Genomic DNA, 17,506 nt, shown 5'->3' on the forward strand with positions numbered 1-17,506 from the left:
AGGACAGAGGGCTATTAATTGGGTCACACAAGCCAAATAACCTTGTAATTTGAGGGCCCAGGTTTCAGAGGAAGATCTCCTGCTGCCCTGAGACAATGGAGTTGCTTCTCATCTTGAAGGGAATGATGGGTTCAGTTGGATTTGGATTTTAGGATTTGGAGGCAAGTGGCTACTGATCATTTAACCCTGTATGCCAACTTCCAGGCACTGTGTTAGCTACATTACCTGTAATGAGCTCGCTTAAACCTTACAGCAACCTGTTCAATGATCCCCATTTAATAGATGAGAAAACCGAAGCTCTAAGAAGGTAACTTGCTGGCCTAAGTCAGCTGAGTCCCGGTGGAGCTGAGATTTGAACCCAAGGCCTTTGAGATGCTAAGGTCCCGTCAGCCACCTGACTATTGCAATGGAAGACAGCTTCGGAAAGTCACGTCTGTCCCAGAAGCACGAACAAGATGCATACAGCCTTATGTTATTTCTCTCAGAGCAGGTAGAAATAAACTGCTTGGATCCAAAGGACAGAGAAATAGTAGTGAGGGACAGGAATGCACGCAGTGCCAGGACAGGGGGCTGCATCCTCGGGGCCCACACACTTCACTCTCATCTGTCTCCATAGTAGGTATGCTGTGTGACTCAGAACAAAATCTGCCCGCCCTCTCTGTTCCAGGCCACAGGCAATACCCTCCAAAAAGAAGCCAGTGAAGTGTGGACTCAGATACCCTCAGAAGTGAGACGTTTGGGTACGACTGTCATGTAAACACAGACCTCAGGGGAAGAAGTAAGAAAAAACAACTCTAGCCACTTCCTCTCTCTGACCTCCTGCAGGAACTCTGGGGACCCTCCACTCCTGGCAGGACATGCCACCTGGTCCCCTCTGGGCTACGACCCTCTGCCATGGTCCAGGGAAGCCAACACCCCCGCACAGTGTAAAGGGCTGTGCCTCTCCCAGGCTGGGCTGGATGGGGCAGCACAGGAGATGGGCGTGGCTGAGGTGGCAGGTTCTGGACTGCGTGCAGGGGAGTGGGTTCCCCTCCCTTCCCCTCGACTCCGGGTCGGGCTCTGGGAGCCCTACAGCCCCTTTGGCTCACCAGGCTGAACAGCAAACCCTTTGCAATAACAGCCTCTGGGAACGAGAGACAAGCTTGGTTCACAGAGCAGCCAGAGCTTTAAGGGGTGGGGGGGTGCTGGGGGCAGAGGGTGCTGCTTCATGACGGGGCTTCCCTCTCACCTCACGTCTCTGTTCTCAGGCCCCAGGGGAGCCCCATCTTGTTTGAACTCACTGGTAAGTTGTCTAAGAGCTCGTGGGGACTTTGGGGGCAGGAAACCCTTTCTCAAAGTCAGGCCCAATTCCACTGGGCTCTTGCCTGAGGTGTGGAGGGAGTGAGAGATGGGGACATGCCTCTCCTTCCCCTGCTAGTGTCTCCTGGACCCTGTGAGAACAGGCTATGAGGGGCAAAGAGCAGCAGAAGGGAAAACCAGAGTGTTCTGGTTATGAACCCAACATCAGTGCCGGCTGACCCTGGGGTGCTGTACTGGGAGACCTCTGCTAGTCCTTGAAAGGACTAGTCCTTCATGCACCTATCTTCCAGGAGTCTGGGAAAGATTCTGAGCCTGGGGAATAGGCCGACACAGAGAAGATGCTCAGAAAGCATTTGTGGGTGGATGGATGGATGGATGGATGAATAAAAGAAATGAAAGTTAGATGGATCCAAGTGGGAAATGGATGGGTGGATGGAGAGTAGATGTGTGGATGATAGGTGAGTGGGTGGCAGGATGGTGGACTGATGGATGGATGGATGGATGGTGGCAGGATGGAGGATGGATGGATGGATGGTGGACTGATGGATGGTGGATGGATGGTGGTTGGACAGATGAGTAGGTAGGTGGGGAACTGGATAAAAGAATTGATAAAAAAGGAAGGGAAAAGGGAAGGAAGGAAGATTCGTGGGAAGGAGAGAGGGAAGAGGAGGGAAGAGAAAGGAAGGAAGGAGATGGACAGGTAGTAGATGGACAGGTAGTAGGTAGGCAAATGTGCTGGTAAACGATTAGCAGCTAACTCTTCTAGCACTGGTTTATAGTGTTTGCCAATTTCTCCCTCCCTGGCCAGTTTCAAGCTACTAGCGTGAGGTGTGCTGGGAAGAGATGAACACAGTCAGCTCCCCCAGGCCACTGTGAGTCACTCCGGCACATCACGGAGGGTCAGCGGGTGACTGGGGTAGACGAATTAATGTAGGAAGGAGGATAGAAAAAGGGATGCTGGAGAATTCAACTCTCAGTTGTCCTGAGGGAGCAAAATGGGCTCAAGTGATTTTAAGGCAATAGAAGACAAGGCTACTTTATCTCTTCCACGCGGCTTTCCCTCTGACCCGGGCCCACAGTGATGGTTCCCTCCTCTGAAACCCTGTTACATCGCTGTCTGTCCTACTCAGAGGTATTTAGCTCAGACCACCCAATGGGGTTAATTACTCCCTCATTCCCATTGATATTTCTCCAGCCTCCTACCATATGCCAGGCTCTAAACAAGAGACTGATCACACAGGCGTAAATGAGTCCCAGATCCCGTGGCTGGGGAGCTCACAGTCCAGTGGGAAAACAAACCAGTGAGTCAGTCATTTGAATCCAGCATGTCCGTGAATGAGAGAAATCCATGTGAGAGTTTTGGCCTGCCCAGGGTGGGGAGGGAGGGCCCAGGCCTTGCGGAGAGAGGCTGGTCCCTCCCACCAGGCTGAGCATGGCTCACTTCCCATGCACAGAAGCATCCTCCCTGGCCAGACAGAGGCAGCATTTAATTTGACTCGGCAGATTTATTCAGTTGAATTGTGTCAGTGCTGGTTTACCGGCGTTTTGGCCCTCCCAGATAAGGGCCTCAGGCCCTTCCTTCCCTTGGTGTGGGTGCTCCTTCCAAAGGCACGGTGGACTCTAGGTAGAGTCTCCTGGCAACCTCCAGAATCCAAGGGCTGAAAAAGGGAAGAAGCCAAAGAAGTGATTGTCCTTCCAGGGACCCCATGACTCCATGCCCACCAGTCCCAGGGCTGAACTAGAGAGACAAGGATTTCTAGCCTCTGGAGTACTGAGGTCTGGTGTGGACACTGTGGGCCATCCATGGGTGAATGATTGCTCCCAGAGCTCCCCCGAACCCCTCACTCCAGTTCTGCCATTGTGCCCCCCAAAACTACACTCTACACTATCTGCGGGGGTCTGCCTGCTCTTCAATCCCAAAGCTAGTTGCACAGTTTCCACGAAAGGGCATTTCCTGATGGCTCACAGAACCTGTGTGTTACGTGCAAACTGGCAAAAAGCCCCCAAAGGCTGTCATAGCCATCACTGTGGCTTGGAGATGAGGGGGTGCTGGGAGCAGAAGAAACCTCTTTGTTTTTAAAGGCCTTGAAAGAAAGGGGCCCCTGGAGCCCCTCAGTCACTCATCTCCCATCTTATCCAGTTCCCCCTCTGGTCTAGCTTAAAGCCTTCCTGCTGAAACATTTCTCCCTATACCAAGCGATGGTGGAATGTCACGGGCTGCCATCCCCATCCCTTGCAAGGTTTAGGAGGTAAGAAGAGCTGACAGGTATGGCTTCCAGAGAAGGACTCCCGTGAAGCTGGGGAGAATCCTGCCTGTTCAGACTAGGCCTGCCCTTCCAGCCAGCCCCCACCAAGTCCCTTCCTCCCATACCCACCTATCACCAACCCCAAGCCTCCTCCCAGGCTTGTTTCATGAGGCACCTCCAAGCCATTCCCCTCCTGGAAGCCTCCCTGGATTCAGCGGGTGGGGCAGCCTCACCCACCCACTGCCGTGCCCTGGCAACACCTGATTCTCTCACCAACCACCTCCAGATGAAAGAGGAAACCCCTTAAAAGGAGAAAACTCCTCCTGTTCCCTTGGAATCCCAGGGTTGAGAAGGAGCGGCCAGCTGGTCCACTCCCTGCCTCTAAGAAACGCTGTATCTAGAAACGTCCTCTAAAAGACCTGCAAAGAAAGAGACTTCACAGGATCCCTTAGCCATGTGACTTCAAGCTGTAGGACTGTTTGCTGCAGGAACTTCTTCCTTGAGTCCTTCTGAGCCCCAAGCCCTGCGAAAGACAAGATGAGGGGCAATTGTGTCTGTGAGAGGAGGGCTCTGGTCCGACCTTAGTGCTTGCATGGGTCTTCTGAATTGCTGGTGTCTCTGTCCTTTGGTGTGCCTCTAGTTGTAAACAGCAGCCAGAAGGCTGTGCTGCTTCAAACTTTAGAGCAACAATAAAATCTCTGAAGTCTAATTTACTCATTTCTGCTGTCCTAGTCCTACAGAATTTGACCTGAAACTGGGGGGGGGGGTTGATTTTATATTGAGAAGAACTCTCTCATTTTTTTTCTTGTGATGAGAACTTTTAAGGTCTACTCTCTTAACAGCTTTCAAATACACGATACAGCATTATTAACTATTGTCACCATGCTGTACCTTACATCCCCAGGACTTATTTATTTTAAAAAGAAAAGGTTATACCCTTTGACCAGAAGAAGAAGAAGAAGGAGGAGGAGGAGGAGGAGGAGGAGAAGGAAGGGGAGGGGGAAGAGGAGGGGGAAGGGGAGGGGGAGGGGAGGGGGAGGAGGAGGAGGGGGAGAGGAGGGAGAGGAGGAGGAGGGGGAGGGGAGGGGGAGGGGTGGGGAGGAGGAGGGGAGGGGAGGGGGAGGGGAGGGGCAGGGAGGGGAGGGGGAGGGGAGGGGGAGGGAGGGGGAGGGGAGGGGAGGGGGAGAGGAGGAGGGGAGGGGGGAGGGGGAGAGGAGGAGGGGGGAGGGGGAAGGGGAGGGGAGGGGAGGGGGAGGGGAGGGGGAGGAGCGGGGGAGGGGAGGGGAGGGGGAGGAGGGGGAGGGAGGAGGAGGAGGAGGAGAACTCTCTAGACTGGGAAATACTATTTCTGTTATCAGTAAATGCTCTTATTGGAAGAACTGTAAAAATAGGTCTGATTTCTACCTGCCTAGAATGTTTTAGGCACCTACCAGGGAGGCTGATGAAGGGAAAGGAACAGACATTTGTAGCACGTCTCCCGTGGGCCATGGTCCCAACCCTGGGATACGGGAGAGATAAGACATGGTCCGCACCCTCAAGGGCTCTTGGCCTACCTGGCCCCTCGGACACAGGCAACAGTCCTCTTGCTCCTACTCCGAGCATTGCCCTTTGCTCCTTCTGAGCCTTCTGCCCCCTGAAAAGTCCCTGGGTCTTAAATGCAGCTCTCAAGCAGACGAAGGCAGCACATCCCCAGGGGAAAGCGTTCTGGTGTGGATCTGGTGGGACAACCCTGACCTTGGGACCTAGCACCCTCATAATGGGGAGGTCCACAGAGGGCTCTGCCCTCCTTGGCACCTTCCCAGCACTTGCCTGGGACTCTGGGGAAAAGGCCCACTGGATCAAGCCAACTTCTCCCCATCGACACCCATAAAGGAGCGTGTGATAGGTAGCTTTTTGTGTCAACTTGCCTAAGCTATAATACCCAGTTATTTAATCAAACACTAATCCAGGTATTGCTGCGAAGGTATTTTGTAGATGTGGTTACATTACAGTCAGTTGACTTTAAGTGAAGGAGACGACCCTCTTTAATGTGGTTGGGCCTCTTCGAATCAGTGGAAAGGCTTTAACAGTAGAAACTGAGGTTTCCTGTGGAAGAAATTCTGCCTCGAAAACTGTACCATCAGATCCCGCTTGATTTGCAACCCCCCCGGCCTGGCCTCTGGGCTTCGCACTTAGCAGCTCCCAACTGCACGGGCCAAGTCCAAGATATATAAATGAATCTCTTTAGATAAATATATATAGATATATAAAGATATATCTATCTATCTATATATATATATATATATATAGAGAGAGAGAGAGAGAGAGAGAGAGAGAGAGGGAGAGAGAATCCTTACAATTCCTGCCGCAGCCCAGCTCTGGCCTCCCTGGAGCCTGACAGCCTCTCCAGGAGAGAGATGCTTCCATAAAGGCCTGTGGGAATTGACTCTGTGGGCGCCACTGGGATTGGGGTGAGTGTAGCAGGAGAAGGGAGTTTGGGTGGAGGGGCCTGCGACTTTCTTCGTGTGTGAATTTGGGTAAGTTACTTAATCTCTCAGAGCCAGTTTCCTTGCCTACAAAATGAGTCTCCCCGGCAGGACGGTGGAGGGATGAAGGAGGTCACAATTTTGAAAATGCCTAGACAGCGCACAGCTCACCAGAACGGCTCAATCAATTTTTGCTTTAAGGACAAATGAGCAGGGCTCTCCCCTGCTGGAAGAGGGATGGGGAAGGGCGTCGTGAAAGGGAGCCTACTGGGCTTCCTTCCCATTCCGGCGACTGGGCAAGGAGAGGCCTGAACCCTCTGCATCTGGCTCTCCTCCACACCTCTCCTAGGAACCTTCCAGCTCTGAAATTCTATGATTATAGGGTGGCATCCTAAATTACAGAGAGGGCAATGAAAATAATTAAAGACTTGGAAAACAGAACCTGAGAGGAAAGGGTTAAAGGCACTAGGATTACTTAGCCTGGAGAAGGGATGCCTTAATAACACCCTTCTTAACCTTGGGAGGGTTATTTGGATGTAGGCTGGCCAGCTTCTTTCCACCTCTCTAGAGGGCCAAACAAGAGGGCACAGGCTAACAGCCCAGCTAGAGGGACTGAGGTCAGACAGACCACAGGCTGTCTGCCTCGCCCAAGATACCGTCTCCTTTAGAGGACTTGGGGGGCGCGGGGTTGGGGGGGATGGGGGGATGGGATTGCTGCAGACCTGCCTTGTGGTAGGAAATGTGTTGGATAATCTCCGGCCTTCCTCCCGGCTGTTTGAATTCTAGAAACTAATTTCCCCAGAATTGTAAGATAGGAGGAAAGGAAAAAAACAAACAGGAGAGCAGACGGAACAGGTGTGGCAGGGCTGGCCCAGCATCGCTCAGACTGCCCTGCATGGACTGTCAGCCGGGGAGGCCTGGAGGGGATGAGGGGGTCGGTCAGCACAAGCCCCACAAAGTGAGGTGGGGGGTCGGCCACAGAGAAGCCTCTGCTTTGGGTTTGCTCCTAAGACCTCCAAGGTCACCTTCCTTCCCCATCCCTTCCACACAGCTTGAACGTGAACCTGCCCAGGTGCAGGCAGTGCTTAACATCTCAGGAAGACATGAAGGAAAACAAGACGCACATCTCATTCTAAGGCTGCGACAAGTAGCTCTCTCTCCCAAGGAACACCTAGATCCAACCAGTTCCCTCCCAGAGGCAACCAGTTCCCTCCCAGAGCCCTGAACTTCTTCCCCACCTTCACCATCAGGATAACAATACTAGTGACTAGTTTTTACTGAAGTCATACTCTCTGCCAGGCACATTACATAGATTATCCCCACTTTCACAACTCTCCCTGGTACGTAGTACCAAGAAACAGAGGTCCAGAGAGGTGAAGCAACTTGCCCAAGTTCACACAGCAGAGCTGACACTCAGCTCTGTGCCATCCATCCGTACCATACAAACTTTACTACTCACAAGTGAGATAGCATTATCCCCATCTCACTGATGAGGAAATTAAGACCAATTAAGACCAGGAAGTTGAGCAACTCGCCCTCCGTCACTCAGCTGTTAACCAGTGATGGCATACATCCCAGCAGAACCCCCATTCTGCCACTCTCTCATCCCATGGTGGGGGGATGGGGGAGTAAACCCTTGTGAAGCCCTCAGTGGGTGCCAGGCCAAGGTCACTCACCCACCTATCAGAGGGGTTGAGGAGAATAATACCAGTAAATAGCATTATTTTTTATTATTATTATTATTTATGAAGCCTTCACCATGTAACAGGCACTAGGCCAAATCCTTAATATGAATTATCTGATTCAGCCCCCCCATAATCTTACCAGGTGGGTACTGTCATTCTTCCCATGTTACGGTGGAGGAAATTGAGACACAGAGAGGTTAAGTAACTTGCCCAAGGTCACAAGGTTAATAAGTAGCAGAACTGAGTTTTGAATTCTGACTCCAGAGCTCTCCTCCTAATCCCTTAAACTATACTGCTAAATTTTTTTCTTCTGAGCCAAGCATGCGAACTGATTTTAGAGTCTAACGGCTACCTTTGTGACGTCCCTAAAAATTCCTTCCATATCTTCCATGTTTTTCCAGCCTCCACTTCTGGGAAGTTCATCCACAGTCTGTCTTATCACCCCATGGCCGCCCTTGCCCCCATCCTGGCTCAGGGATGGGGGAGGCCCCTCCCCAGGAGGAGGCTCTGAGGTCAGAAACGGCTCTCCTGGCCCTGGCAAGGCCTGACTTCTGTGTATGGCCTCACCTGTGGGTACAGCTGAGCCCAGCACCAGAGCCAGAACCTGAACAAGAATTGGAACCGGAACTGGAAGGGAAGCCAGAGCATTTCCTGAAAGGCAAAGAGGACAGAGGAGGCTGCCTGACCCCACAGAGGCACAAGGCGTGCGTCACATGGAAGGAGGTGAGGCCAGCTCGGCCTGAGTCACTGAGGGCTTCAGGGGGCGAGGACCGCTGAGGAAGAGGGGGAGCAGCTGCGGAGCACCCAGGCCCCTGTTCGGCACCGCCCCACTCACGTCCTGTGCTGCTCAGGGGAGGCCGGCGCCAGCCACCTTGGAGTCCTCCTCGCCTCCTGGCCCAGGCAGAAGCACCACCGCCCGGGGAGGGGCGCCCGAGGAGGATGGTCGGCAGCTCTGACCGGGGAGCAGGGGGCCCTCCAGTCCTCACGTGCGGGCTGGAACCCCCTCACACCCAAAGTCTAACCAGACTGAACTTTCTGCAGCTCCCGGAAGGCCCTGCACGGAGCACTCACCCTGGAGCTGTTTCACACGCTGCTTCTTTGCCGCTCCACCCACTCTGGGTCTTCGCTTAGTTGGCATTTCCTCCAAGAACTGCTTCTTGACACCCCGTCACCCCAATCCAGGCCGAGCGACCCCTCCCTTCCCGCTCCCCCCAACCCCCAACCCCCGTCCTCCGAGTTCCCTGGTGGCTGACCCGGTCACGCTCACTGCCTTGTAACCTTCCGTTCCTCCCACCACCAGGCCAGCTCTACAGCCATCAGCGTCTCACTCGGTGCCCAGCACACAGTGGGGGCCTGATAAATATCTGTTGAGTTAACGGATGATTAAAACAGAACAAAAGAAAGAGCAGACTGTAGGCATCTTGTGGATCCTGCCCCGAAGCCCACAGTTTCCGGAGCATCGCCAGGCATTCAGCTGGGGCTTGGCAGGACCAGATCAAGGTACAAGGGCTGAGATGTTGACGGCAGCCGGAAGGCAGTTCCCCGAGGAGGTCGGAGTAGGGCAGGGCGGCTCCAGAAAGGAGATGAGCTGGGGTTTAGGGCTTGGGAAACTGGCTCAAATTTCCCTCAAGGGCTTCCCTGGTGGCGCAGTGGTTGAGAGTCCGCCTGCCAATGCAGGGGCCACGGGTTCATGCCCCAGTCCGGGAAGATCCCACGTGCCGCGCAGCGGCTGGGCCCGTGAGCCATGGCCGCTGAGCCTGCGCATCCGGAGCCTGTGCTCCGCAACGGGAGAGGCCACAACAGTGAGAGGCCCGTGTACCGCAAAAAAAAAAAAAAAAAAATTCCCTCAAATCTGACACTTTTCAGGGAAGCCAAGTAGAGGAGACGTTGTCAGGGCAATGGCAGCCTGTCTGTCTGGTTAGAGTGCTGGCTCTCAGGCTGCAAGGCAAGCGGAGCAGCCTGGGAGACACAGGGTGGCCGAGCTTGCGGGCTGCAAGAGGAGAAAGCAAGAAGTAGCACCTTCCCTGACCTCCCCAAGACGGCTGCTGTGCGGCCACATCTTCAAGACACCGCCCTCCCCCAGTCTGCAGCCACCAGAGCCCCAACGCGGCAGATCTGGAGGCATCAGTCGACAGAGGGCGATGGGCAGGCAGGGGAAGGGAGGGAGCTAGGCAGGTGGGAAATGAAAAAGAAAGCAGTGAGGTGGATGGACCTAGAGTCTGTCATACAGAGTGAAGTAAGTCAGAAAGAGAAAGACAAATACCGTATGCTAACACATATATATGGAATCTAAGGGGAAAACATGTCATGAAGAACCTAGGGGGTAAGACGGGCATAAAGACACAGACCTACTAGAGAATGGACTTGAGGATATGGGGAGGGGGAAGGGTAAGCTGTGACAAAGTGAGAGAGTGGCATGGACATCTATACACTACCAAACGTAAAATAGATAGCTAGTGGGAAGCAGCCGCATAGCACAGGGAGATCAGCTCGGTGCTTTGTGACCACCTAGAGGGGTGAGATAGGGAGGGTGGGAGGGAGGGAGACGCAAGAGGGAGGAGATATGGGGACATATGTATATGTATAACTGATTCACTTTGTTATAAAGCAGAAACTAACACACCATTGTAAAGCAATTATACTCCAATAAAGATGTTAAAAAAAAAAAAGAAAGAAAAGAAAAAGAAAGCAGAGCTGCAAGAAGGACAAAACAGAACAAGAGTGCAGCAGACAGCAAGAACTAGAGTGAGTAAATGAGAGGGAGGGGAAGGCAGATCTGGTGGAGAAAGCTTGTGTCAAAACATACTTCCCAGACTCCAAAACCCTTTCCCCGGCACGGCTTCAATGAACGCACAACAGCTCCAGGAGGTATCATTATCCTGTTCTTTCCTTTTATTTTATTTTACTTTTCATTACGGAAAACTTCAAAAGTACACAGAGTAGACATAATGGTATAATTTAAATCCCTATGCACACATCGCCTCGCTGTAACAATTATCTCACTGTGCCATTCTTCCTTTCACTATATTTTCACCCACTCAATTTTTATTATTTTTTGACATGACTACTTTTAGGAAAATTTACATACGTTAAAATGTACAAATATAGCTGTATAATGTTGATAAATGTTTATATCCAAGTAACCCGCGTCCCTGTCATAATATGACATTACCATCTCACGGGCAAATTCTCCATGTTCATTCTCAGTCAATCCCACCACCTACCTCCACCCCAAACTGATCTAATTGGTAGCTAACAATAGTTTTGCCTAATCTAGAACTTCACATAAGTGGAATCATACCATATGTACTCCTGAGTGCGTTGCTCCTTTCTCACGGCATATTATTTCTGAGACTCTTATATCCTGATGCATACATCAGTAGTTGGTTTCTTTTCCATTGCTGACTAGTACTCCACTGTAGGAATGTGTCAGAATTTGTCTAGCAATTCTCCTGTTGATGAGCATTTGGACTGTTTCCAGTATGTTACTACTGTGAATAAAACTTCTATGAACATTTGTTTCTGTGGGCATATGTTTTCACTTCTCTTGGATAAATACCTACCAGGGGAATTACCGAGTCAAAGAGTAGGTGTACAGGTGTATGTTTAAGTTTATAAGAAACTGTCAAACCCTTTTCCAGAGCAGTTGTACTGGTTTGCATTCCCACCGGCAACGTGTGTGTGTTCCAGTTGCTCTACGGTCTCGTCAACATTTGGTGGTTGTCAGGCTTTTAAAATTTAGCCATACTGGCTGGTATGTACTGCTTGTAATTTGCATTATTCTAATGATGTCAAGCAATGTTTCGTGTGCTACTGGCATTCCTACATCTTTTGTGAAGTATCTGTTCAAGCCTTTTGCCCATTTTCAATGGACTTGCTTGTCTTTTCATTATAGAATCATAGGAGTTCTTTGTTTATTCTTGTACTCAGTCCTCTGTCGGTTATATGTTTTCTGAATATTTTCTCCAAATCGGTGGCCTGCCTATTAATGTTCTTAATGGTGTCCTCTTATCAGATTTATCAAGGCATAATTTAGATAAGATTCACCTGTTTTCAGTATACGATTCAAAGAATTTTGACAAATGTGTACAGTCATATAACCAGCGTGAGAACATAATCTAGAGTAACTCCATCATTCTGAAAAGATCCCTTGTGCTCCTCTATAGCGAATCCCCCTAGGCTCTGGAAATCACTGACATGCTTCCTGGCACCATGGTTTCGCCTGTTCCAGAATTTCTACAAATTGAGTCTCTCCGTTTGTAATCTTTCCTGTCTGGCTTCTTTCACTTAGCATAACGTTTTTGAGATTCCTTAGCATTGTTGCCTATATAAATAATTCCTTTTTATTGATGAATAGTATTCCATTGTATGGACATTCTACAATTTATCCGTTTACCACTTGATGGACTTTTGGGTGTTTCTGTTTGCAGCTGTTATAGATAAAGTTGCTATGAGTATTTACATAAATGTCTTTATGTGTTTCTTTTTTTATTTCCCCTGGGAAAATGCTTAGGTGTGAGTTTGTTGAGTCATGTAATAAGAGGATGTTTAACTTTATAAGTAACTATCAAAATGTTTTTCAAAACTGCCATGCCATTTCTCATTCCCACCAACTCACATGACTTCCAGCTTCTCCTCACCCTGCCAACACGTGGTAAAATCAGTCTCCTGAAGTCCTAGCCATTCCACTGGTTGTTAAGTGGTATCTCAGTGTAATTTTAATTTGTGTTTATCTAGTGACAAATGATGTTGAGCTTCTTTTCACATGCTCATTTGCTCTGTTTACCTTTATTGGTGAAATGTCTCTCCAAATCATTTGCTCACTTTTTTTTTTTTTTTTTTTTTTGTGGTACGCGGGCCTCTCACTGCTGTGGCCTCTCTCATTGCGGAGCACGGGCTCCGGATGCGCAGGCTCAGCGGCCATGGCTCACGGGCCCAGCCGCTCCACGGCATGTGGGATCTTCCCGGACTGGGGCACGAACCCGTATCCCCTGCATTGGCAGGCGGACTCTCAACCACTGCACCAACAGGGAAGCCCGATTTGCTCACTTTTTAACCAGGTTATTTGTCTTTCTACTGAGTGGGAAGAGTTTTCCATGTATTTTCTGGATCCAAGTCCTTTATTAGATGATATATGATTTGCAATATTTTCTCCCCCATTGTGGCTTGCCTTTTCACTTTCTTAACAATGTCTTTTTTAAAAAGCAAAAGGTTTTCATTTTGATGAAGTCTAATATACTGATTTTTTTTTCTCATTAGAGAGAGGTTGTGCTTTCTGTGTCCTATCTAAGAAATCTTGGCTAACTCAAGATCACAAAGATTTTAGGTCTTTGCCCCACCATTTCAAGTTGTTGTTTACGGTGTGAGACAGGGTCATTGTTTTTTCTTGTATATAGACATCCAATTATTCCAGCACCATTTGTTGAAAAGACTGCCATTTCCCTCATTGAATTAGCTTGGCACCTTTGTGAAAAGTCAATTAACTGTATATGTGTAAGTATTTCTAGATGCTCTATTCTGTTCCACTGATCCAAATCTCTATTCTACACCATAATACACTGTCTTAATTACTGTAACTTTATCGTAAGTCTTGAAATCAGGTAATAATTCTTCCAACCTTGTTCTTTGTTTTTCATAAAATTTTTTTAGCTATTATTGTCCTTTCCATTTCCACATGAATTTTAGAATCAGCTTGTGAAATTCTCCAAAAACCTGCTGGGATTTTGACTGGGAATACATTATAGATTAATTTGGGGCAGAATTGAGATCTTAACAATATCAATGGTTCTGGTTCATGAAAATGGTCTATCTCTCTATTTATTTAGATCTTCTTTAATTTCTCCCAGCAATATTTTGTAGTTTTCAGTGTACTGTATAAATTTTGCTAATTTCCCCTAAATGTTTCATGTTTTTATGCTATTATAAATGTTATTTTTAATGTAAATATCCAGTTGTTAGTTTCTAGTCTATAGAAATACAATTCATTTTGTATATTGAACTTGTATCTTGAAATCTTGCCAAACTTACTTATTAGTTCTAGTACCCTAGCTTTTCTGTAGATTCCTTAATATTCTCTAGATAGACAATCATGTTGACTGTAAACAAAGACAATATTGAATCTTCCCTTCAAAACAACAAGCCTTTTATTTCTTTTTCTTGAATTATTGCATTGCCTAGGATCGTCAGTACACTTGAATAGAAATATTTATAAAAGGGGGGTGGGCATGGGAAAAATGGGTGAAGGTGACCAAGATGTCCAATTATAGTATTAATAAGTTCTGGGGATGTAATACACAGCATAGTAATTATAGTTAACAATAATGTATTGTATATTTGAAAGTTACTAAGAGAGTAGATCTTAAAATTCTTATCACAAGCAAAAAATGTAACTATGTGAGGTGACGGATAAATTAACTAAATTTATTGTGGTGATCATTTTGCAATATATACATCAAATCATTATGTCATACATCTTAAACTAGTACAATCTTATGTGCTAAGTATATCTCAATAAAACTGGAGGGGAGAATCGTTTTTACAGATTTCCTTGCCTTGTTTCAGATCTGAGAGGGAAAACATTCAGTCTTTCACCACTAACTATGATGTTAGCTGTAGGTGTTTTTTTTGTTTGTTTTCTTTTTTGTTTTGGTTTTGGTTTTAAAAAAAATTTTAAACATCTTTATTTAGGTTTTTTTATAGACATCCTTTCTTTTCAGGTTGTGTAAGTTCTCTTCTATTCTTAGTTTGCTAAAATTTTATCATGGGTCTATGTAGAATTTTGTCAAAAACTTCCTTTGCATCAATTGACATGATTGTATGTTGTTTCTTTTAAGACTGTTTAAATGATGCGTTAGTTTTCTACTTAGTTTCCTACTGCTGCTTAAAAACAGTGGCTTAACAACAATACAGATTTATTATTTTACCAATGTGGAGGTTTGAAGTTCAAAATGGATCCTACTGGGCTAAAGTCAAGATGTCGGCAGGGCTATCTTCCTTCTGGAGGCTCTAGGAGAGAATCCCACTCCATCTCAAAATCCTTAAATTAATCCATCTGCAAAATCTCTTAAGCTACAGAAAGCAGCATATTCACAGGTTCTGGGATTAAGGAATGGATATTCTGTCTATCACATATGTTAAAGCATAGATTGACTTTTGAATATTAAAACAACCTTGAATTCCTGGGAAAAAGGCCATTTGGTCATGATTTGTTATCCTTTTTACATATTGCTGAAATTTCTTTGCCAAAATTTTGTTAACTATTTCTGTATCTATGTTCTTGAGTGATGGTGGTTTGTAGTTTAAGGGTTTTTTTTCTCCTTATAATGTCTTTGTATGGTTTTGGTATCCAGGTAACGCTGGCCTCCTAAAGTAAGTTTGGAAATGTTTGTTCCTCTTTTATTTTCTATAAAAGTATTTATAGAATTGGTGTTATTTTTACCTTAAATGTTTAGTAGAATCATCGGTATACCAGGACTGACTTGTACTGGCTCGTGATAGCCTACTGTTAAATTTTTAGGAATTTTGTGAACCGTTGTTAAACACAGCCATTATTAAAAATTAAATAAATTATACTAAAAACAAAGGTAATAAATCCTGAATGACTGTGCATCACTTCTTAATTATTTTTGCTACATTTTATTAGTAGCAGTGCCCTTGAGGACATTTAGGACTATTTTATCCGTGTGGTGTTCTACTGCATATCTCTCCCCAGCTCCATGATCAGTGACATCACATTGGTAACCTGAAATTGGTCATGGTGGGAATATTTACACCATGGAAACTGGCAAATGCTACAATCCAGGGAATTTTTTTTCCCTTTGGAAAATCACAGGTGAAACATTTACCAGCACACCAATGGGTAGAATTCACTAGTGAAGCCATTCCTGGAGTTTTCTTTATAGAAAGGTTTGTTTTTTTAACTATTAATTTAATTTATTTAATAGATATAGGGATAGTCAAATTATTTATTTCTTATTGTGTGACTTGTGTAGCTTGTGTTTCAAGGAATATGTCCACTTCATCTAAGTTGCTGAATTGATTGGCATATAGTTGTTCATGATATTCCCTTAGGTTTTTTAAATGTCTGTAGAATCTATAGAGATTTTCGCTCCTCATATTGGTCATTTGGGTCTTCTCTCTTTTCTCCTGATCAGTCAGGCTAGAGTTTTATCAATTATGTTGATCTTTCTATGGTGTAAGGCCTAAAATTCAGGTCCAATATTATGTGCTGCCTTGACACCTAGTGAAATCAGGAGGGCCTCATCTGGCCCAACCTCAACTTCCCCTTCCCACTCTGTTCCTGTGAATAAGGTCCTCTAGCCAAACAACCCACCCTATCAAGAAGACCAGGTGTACTGCCTATTTGTCCCTGAATAGTAATTTTCAGTTCCCTGACAGCCGGGAGAATTATTCTAACACACCAATCACATCCTAGGAATGATGGGGCACCTCATCCTCTTGGTACGACAAAGCTTGCCTCCCAACAGCCCCTGGTGTTCACTCTGTTCCCAAGCGCAACCCCTATGCAGCCCTGAATGGCATGCAGTGTCCTCCTCCCCCTGACTGTGAGTATATGTGACTAATAAACTCCTGCCAGTTGCATCTGTCTGGTGTCAGGTGTTATGTGTTCCACCATTTTCCTAACTCATGGGCAAGAATCCCTGTCTCACCAACTGGGTGAATAGGGGGAAATCAAAACATTTTTCAAAGAGTAAGCTTTAGGTTTCTTGGATTTTTTTCTTTTTATTTCAGGAATTTCTGCTCTCGTTTTTCTTATTTCTTGCATTGGGTTTAAACTTTTTCTGCCCTGCCCCACTCTCTCCTTATGAGATTCCAAGTACATGAATATTAGATTGCCTGACATTATTCTGCAGATCATTGAAGCTCTGTTCATTTTTTCCCCCAATAGTTTTCTCTGTGTTTCATTCTGTATGATTTATATTGCTGGATCTTCAAGTTCATTACTCCTTTTTTCCACAGTGTCTAACCTGCATTTAGTTCCTTCCAAAGTATTTTTTATTTCAGATATTATATTTTCATCCGTAGCAGTTCCATCTGGGTTTATTATATAATCCATTTTTCTCACATTACGTTAGTTTTCCTCTACCTTCTTGAATCTATGAAGCATATTTATAATATGCTTTTAACACTCTTGTTTGTTCATTTTATTTTATCTGTTTTTCTATTGGCCAATTTATCTCCTGATTATGAGTCATATTTTTCTTAATTCATTTCATGCTTGGAAATTTTTATTAAATGCTGGGCATTGTAAATTTTATCTGCTGGGTGCTGAATTTTGTTGCATTCCTTTAAGTGCTGGACTTTATTCTGATGCACAGGTAAGTGATTTGTAATCAGTTGAAGCCTTTCAAGACTTGTGTCTAAGCTTCTTTAAAGTGGGTCCACAGCAACCTTTAGACCAGAATTGATTTAGCTCCACTCCTAAGGCAATACCTTTCTGAGCATTTAACCCAATGTCCCACGCATTATAAGGTTTCTCAACTCTGGTTGGTAACAACACAAGTTCCAATTCTATGTGGGCTCTAGAAATTGTTTTGCCCACTCCGTTCTGGGAATCCTTTCCCTAGCTTTGGCTCATTTCCTCTCACACATTGTAAATCAATAACCAGTCAAAGACGCAAGGGACACCTCTGAAGATCTCCAGAGCTCTCTCTCCTCTGTAGCTCCCTCCTCTTTGGTACCCTGCCCTGCAAGTTCGGTTCCTTGGCTTCCCTGACCTCCAGTCACTTTCTCCTCAATTCAATGAGATCACCAGGCACCGCTTGGCTTCTCTCTCCCTGTTCTGTGACCT

Source organism: Lagenorhynchus albirostris, chromosome 9, assembly GCF_949774975.1.
Source record: "Lagenorhynchus albirostris chromosome 9, mLagAlb1.1, whole genome shotgun sequence".
NCBI lineage: Eukaryota > Metazoa > Chordata > Mammalia > Artiodactyla > Delphinidae > Lagenorhynchus > Lagenorhynchus albirostris.